The sequence below is a fragment of the Procambarus clarkii genome, chromosome 18 (assembly GCF_040958095.1).
Source record: "Procambarus clarkii isolate CNS0578487 chromosome 18, FALCON_Pclarkii_2.0, whole genome shotgun sequence".
In the NCBI taxonomy this organism is placed as follows: Eukaryota; Metazoa; Arthropoda; class Malacostraca; order Decapoda; family Cambaridae; genus Procambarus; species Procambarus clarkii.
The window spans coordinates 27,043,956-27,051,282 of NC_091167.1; positions in this window are offsets into that span (position 1 = coordinate 27,043,956).

Consider the following 7,327-nt stretch of genomic DNA (forward strand, 5'->3'; position numbering starts at 1 on the left):
GTTGAAAAAAGGGAAACTGCTTCATTACGCATTAAATGTGGTAGAGGGATAATTAATTAGTGTCAACTGCAAGAAACGCTAATGTGTTTAAATATTCAAATTTCTTGGCACATATCTTTGAGGCTATCTTTGACGTCTGTAGACTAATTTATTTGGTGATACGATAGTTGCACGGAGTGACGGTCTCTGTTTTAACGGTTCGAGGAGATGGCGCTGAATTGACCTAATCTATCCTAAACTACCGGAACCTTACCTATCCTATCCTAATATACCCTAACTTAACCTGTTTTAATCTACCCTAACCTATCGTAAACGACCCTAACCTATCCTTATCGACCCAAACCTAACCTATACTAATCTATCATAGCTAAATTAAAATCTATTGACGAAAGAAGCGTCCCCCCCCCCCCCAAAAAAAAAGAGAATCGTGAATGTTGGGATTCACAGGTCAGATATTGACAGGACTTTCTGTGCTAGAGACAGAGCCGATAGGGGTTCCTATCCTGGAGCTGGAATTAGTGTTGATATTATTAACAATAAGACGTGATGAGCCATAAGGAGGATTCGAATATGCACTCTGGGTACTCCCCAATACACCACACCGCTTATATGAATGATGACTGGTAATGGAGGAAGAGTTAGGAGTGAGGGTTTCAATACAGTTGTGTGAGATACAGGAGGTCTAATGTATGGAAGAAGTCAAACCATGAAGCACAATATGTGAGTCTAACCCATGAACCACTACATGCATGTGAGTCAACCCGCGGAGCACTTTTTGCGAGAACTCTCAGAACCCGCCACTACCAGGTATACTCCTGAGTGCCCGTCGATTGATGCATAAAGGGATAATGAGACAAGGCCGTACTATTCTTGAACAAGTAGCATGAATGTGTCTCACTGGAAAGATTGATGATGTTCTGGACGCATTTATAATGCTATACCAACAATGTAATCTTTTTTGGATTTTCTTATATTTGTAGCCTATGCCTTATTATTTATGTAAATGCATTTGTACTCGTTTATGACATTATTTTCATGTATTTGTGTGTGTGTGTACGTGTTGAATAATATTTCCGGGATAGAAGAAGACATGTGAATGTTTAGCACAGAGAATGTTAAGTAATATGCCGATTATTTGTGATGTGTGTGTGTAAATATGTGAACACGATACATAGATTATATCCTCGATGCCTAGAATAACTACCTCATCCTTTTATATTTACATCTCAATAAACCTTTTCAATTTTAAACTAAAAATAATAATACAAATAATTGCACATATCATTTGTTGCATTATTAATATTATTGCTAATATAATGATTCAAAATAACAAAAGACTAAAATGAGTATTTACAAGAACAAAAACTGGAGCAGCTGGATTGGCCAGGGCGACCTCAGACAGCCACGAAGACATGACGTAAGTTCAATAATAATAGTAATAATCAGGAAGCCGAAATTTAGAGGCGAGTCACAAACAAAATGACATTTTGGCGGGAGAGTTGCGGCCAGATGAGCGATAACAGCCCGCCGTTACCCCCAGTAGGGGTAAGAACCCACCGGGTCTCTAAGTAGGGTGAGAGGCCGCCATTACCCCTATTAGGGTGAGAGGGCCCCCATAACCCCCATTAGGGTGAGAGGGCCCCCACAATCCCAGTAGGGGGAGAGGGCCCCCATAACCCCCATTAGGGTGAGAGGGCCCCCATAACCCCAGTAGGTGGAGAGGCCGCCGTTAGCCTAGTGCTTGTAGGTTGTTTGTGGTCTCCCTCACCCCCATCCCTCCGCCTGCCGTGCGAGCGACCTTGGATAGGATACCGAATATCAGATTAATAATTAATGGTTAGATACTCAGCCATACACAACGTCACCCAATTATAGATGACAAGACACTTACTAACTGCCTGCACGATGCAACAACGGGAGGCACAGTGGTGCACTTAGCTGCAAAGTGCACTTATTGATAAGTATTATGCATTTTCGAGTTATCTTTCAACAAAAGTACTCTGCGAGGGAGTCTGAAAGCGGCCGCTAAAGTGGGACAGGGAGGCGCTAAGATAATTCACACTGGTGTACTGAGTGGGGTGCTAACACTAAGTGCACCGCTCAGTGCACCGCTCAGTGCTCAGTCATCACGGCTGGCGAAGGAGTAACGGAATGCTTTTTGGGGCTTGGTTTAGGGCTTATTGACCTCATGGGAGATTAAGGCCACCACTAGCTCACACCACTGGGGAACCCACTCACATTCTAGGAGGTTCCCTTGATCTTACAATTTTCTCAACAGCACTCAAGCATCAGCTGAAGTGGGAAGTAGACCCGGTGATCACCAGTGACCACTATGCTACTGTCACAACACTAAACATAGAACGACCTCCTACACCACCTACACAACCTAGGTGGAATTTAAGAAAGGCCAATTGGAATATATACCAAGAAGAACTTGAAAAATGGTATGCAACATACACGCCACCTGAGGATTTGAACATACACGAGACCAATCTGCAGGAAGCCATTACAGCTGCTGCAAACAAAGCTATTCCAATCGTCATCCCAGGAAACACAAAACGAAAGAACTATTGGTTCTATAGTAATGAAGTTAAAGAACAGAACCACAGAATCAACATCTTCAGAAAACATCTAAAGAGAAACCCCACACCAGAAGGAAGAACTCTGCTAAGAGCGGTGATATCTGATTTAAGAGGAGTTTCTAGAGAAGTAAAGGAGGCAAGATGGTTTGAGTGGTGTCAAACTCTAAATGAACATAGTAGTCTTGGCAAGATATGGGGTCAGATTAAAACTATATCAGGTCGACCAGCCCGACCACAGGCATGTGTTCAACCATAGCAGGAGGCTGAGAGACTTGCTCTCCAATTTGCAGAAAGAACAGCTTCATATCAGCTTCCTGCAATGGTCCGAAGGCAGCAAGAACAATTAAAACAAGATAGGTTAACAGCCATTCATGAGAGCATAGCTATAAATGACGAATGTGACTGTCCCTTCACCAAAAAAGAACTAATCAGAGCCAAAAAAGGTGGTAAGGGCACTGCACCAGGTGCTGTTAACATTACATACTCAATGGTCGCACATGCAGGTCCTGCTGGAGAACAAGGAATATTGGACGTCATCAATGCATCTTGGCAGCAAGGCAAACTACCGACCTCTTGGAAGAGAGTAGACATCATACCGATTCCTAAGCCGAAAGAACCTGGCAATTACAGACCAATTTCATTAACATCATGCATTAGTAAAACTGCAGAACGGATGGTCTTAAATAGGCTACTGTGGAAGACTGGAGACCTTCATAAACACATATTTGGCTTCACTAGAGGAGTAGGTACTGCCAACTGCATAGCAACATTACTAGGAACAGTTAACTCAGGTCCAGCTATAGTGATCTTCCTTGATCTAGAAAGAGCATTCGAACTTGCAAGCCCGCAAGCAATTTTACACACCTTAGTTAAAAAAGGTGTAAAGGGAACTATCCTAGCATGGATTCAAGATTACCTAAGTCACAGGTATGCCAGAGTAAAGTTGCAAGGACAAGTGTCGGACTATCACTTGAATGAGAATGGGACTCCACAAGGAGGAGTCCTCAGTCCTAGTCTTTTTAACATCCTTATGGAAAACCTTGTTACCATGACATTTCAGAAGGGGGTTAAATTGCTAAGCTATGCTGATGATATAGCATTAGTCATTACAGGTCCTTCACTTCTAAATAAAGCACAAGGTGCATTAGATAAAGTAACATCTGAATGCAGCGTTTTAGGGCTAAAAGTATCTGCACAGAAGTCTAAGGCAATGAGACTAGGCGGCAACACTCCAGACAGGCACCTACGCATTCAAGACATTAACCTTCAGTGGGTTACACAATATTAATATCTCGGAGTGTGGATAGATTCTAAAATGACATTCAACAAGCAAATTCAATATCTGAAGGAGAAAGCAAAATCACGACCAAATATAATGAGAGCAATCACAGGGCCCCGTCTAGGAGCGGGACACAAAGTGTTAAGAATGTTTTACATACACGCCATTCGTTCCCTGGTTGATTATGCAGCGCCTGCCTTACTCACTCTTTCTCCTGGTCAGTGGGCAAACGTTGAGGTTATTCAAAACGATGCAATGCGAGTCATAACAGGAGCTCCCAGATGGACTAAAATACTGAACCTAAGACTAGAAACCAAGCTAACGTCGATTGAAATAAGGGCAAAAGGGATTTCTGCATACATGCTGACCAAGATATTGACTAGACCTAGAATCAGTTCACTTAAAGATATAATCACTGGAGCACTAACTCTGGACAGAAGAGCCTCCAATAGCAACAGGTGGACCCACTGTGCGATAAACACCACCAATACATACGATATAACAAACACAGTCACTGAGAAGGGTGTCGACGAAATACATGCAGACTTTGTTATGCAAGCCCCTTGGTAATCTCCGCCAGCAGACTTTAAGATTATGGTTATTGAAGGAAAAAAGAACCAGACTAATCCTCATCTGCTACGTAATATTGCACAGATGCATATAGAAGCAAACTTGACATCTGACAGCTTCATATACTTCACAGATGGATCAGGAGACCAGCAGGGACAAGAAACCGGAGCTGCAGTTAAAGCAGGAAACTCTGTAAATAGTTGGAGGCTCTCAAATGGGTGTTTGACTTTACAAACAGAGATGCTAGCCATTCAAAAGGCTTTGGAACATGCTCTTGCTGAACACCGACAACATGTTATCATACATACAGATTCGTGAACCGCCATTGAAACCTTGCAACAAGAACACATATGTGATTACATATATCTGATCACAAATGTCATATCATTAATGCAAACACTCAAAAGACAAGGCCGACGGGTACTTATCAACTGGGTGCCAAGTCATGTGGGAATAATAGGAAATGACATTGCAGACGAAGCTGCAAAACTTGCTACTAAGAGAAGAAATATAGACATTTACATACCACAGAGTCTATCACAGATTAAGAAAGTAATTAGAAACAGAACACTGCAAAAGATGTACAGTGACCACAACACAGCAGTTGCAACATCAGGATCTGCGGGTTGGTACAAGAATTCAACCAACTACGAACAACTTAGTTTGATGAAGGGAAGCAGTAGAGCAACAGAAGTACACTTACATCGCATCAGGCTTGGAGACCCGTGTGCATGGGATATAGGCTTACAGATTCCGGAAGATGAGAGGAAATGTCAACACTGTGGAGAAATGCCCGACAGACCACTGGAACATTATCTAACACAGTGCATAGTTACAAACCCATTAAGATTTCAACTTAGATTCAACAGAGCAGAAGAAGTTGTTAAACACATATCGCAAAATCTTACTGAAGCGACCATACGAGTCATAAATACTCATACTCCGCCCAAGTAAAACAGAAACAAGCAACACTTAGTGGGCCAGCCAGAGGCTTAGGGCCCGCCCAGTGGGCCAGCCAGAGGCTTAGGGCCCGCCCAGTGGGCCAGCCAGAGGCTTAGGGCCCGCCCAGTGGGCCAGCCAGAGGCTTAGGGCCCGCGCAGGAATATCCCTGCAACAAAAAAAAAAATGAGTAGCGTACATGACTCTACTCCATGTACATACATGTATATACATATATATACACTCAGACGAAGGGAGTGCTGCTCCTCTCAACGAATATATCATGATAGATAATGAGTATAGTCAGCAGGGAGTATACCAATAGCCGCTGCAGCGTAATAATCTACGTCGTCGGCTCTCAACCAAGGTTCCTGCCTTCAATCCCCCCCACCCCCCCAGTAGGACAGAAGCGTTTGGGCACGTTTCCTTTCAACTATTAGTAAATAATAGGAAGACAACTATTGACGGTTATTGCCTCACCATGAACCATATAGCAGCAGCCACTGATGGGTTACACAGTGGGGTTTTATTTCGCTGGAGCCAGTGGTCATCACGGCTCCTGGAACCTATATAAGTTCCTATAGGTATAGGAAACTATTCCATTCTACGTTGAGATCGACATCCAGTTGAAATTGATCATTCTTTCCATATCTAAGCATGTGAAATGTCTGACTGTGGATTGTCGTGTTGGTTTATGTTGCCCCCTGACAGGTATTGTTTATATTTGTAGCTGTTAGTGTCTGTCTGTCTGTCTGGGTGCTCAGTTTGGCGTCGTCTGTAAAGGAAAACATGAGCATGTGATTTGTCGTGTTGACATTGTCTGATAGGAGAATGAGAAGCAGTGGTGCAAGGACAGTACCTTTGGGAGGGGGGGGGGGATGGTACAAGGACAGTACCTAGGGTGGGTACAGTGGTGGTACAAGGAGAGTACTTTGAATGTGTGTGTGTGTACTCACCTATTTGTGCATGCAGGATCGAGCATTGGCTCTTGGATCCCGCCTAACTGTGTGTGTGTGTGTGTGTGTGTGTGTGTGTGTGTGTGTGTGTGTGTGTGTGTGTGTGTGTGTGTGTGTGTGTGTGTGTGTGTGTGTGTGTGTGCCTGTGTGTGCGCGCCAAGGTGTACACATGAGTGAAGGGCTGCCACGCCCTGTTTGTTAAGAAAAAACAAAAACCTAACTCTTATATCGAGGGCGCACGCAACACACACACACACACGCACACACACACACACACACACACACACACACACACACACACACACACACACACACACACACACACACACACAGTTTAACCCAAGCAAATGTAATGTAATGAAGATAGGTGTAGGGAGCAGGAGGCCAGTTACAAGGTATCATTTGGGAGATGAAATTCTACACGAGTCACAGAGAGAGAAAGACCTGGGGGTTATCAGGCCAGACCTGTCCCCTGAAGCTCATATCAAGAGGATAACATCAGCAGCATATGCCAGGTTGGCTAACACAAGAACGGCATTTAGACACGTGTGCAAGGAATCATTCAGAACTTTGTATACCACCTATGTCAGACCAATCCTGGAGTATGCAGCCCCAGCATGGAGTCCATATCTAGTCAAGCATAAGACCAAACTGGAAAAAGTTCAAAGGTTTGCTACCAAACTAGAACCCGCGCTGAGTGGTATGAGCTACGAGGAGAGACTACGGGAATTAAACCTCACTTCGCTGGAAGACAGAAGAGTTAGGGAGGGACATGATCACCACATTCAAGATTCTCAGGGGAATTGACAGGGTAGATAAAGACAGGCTATTTAACACATGGGGCATACGCACTAGGGGACACAGGTGGAAACTGAGTGCCCAAATGAGCCACAGAGATATTTGAATGTAACAACTCTTGTATATATCTAAAAAAAAAAATAGTGTCAGAGTAGTTGACAAATGGAATGCATTAGGAGGTGATGTTGTGAAGGCTGACTCCA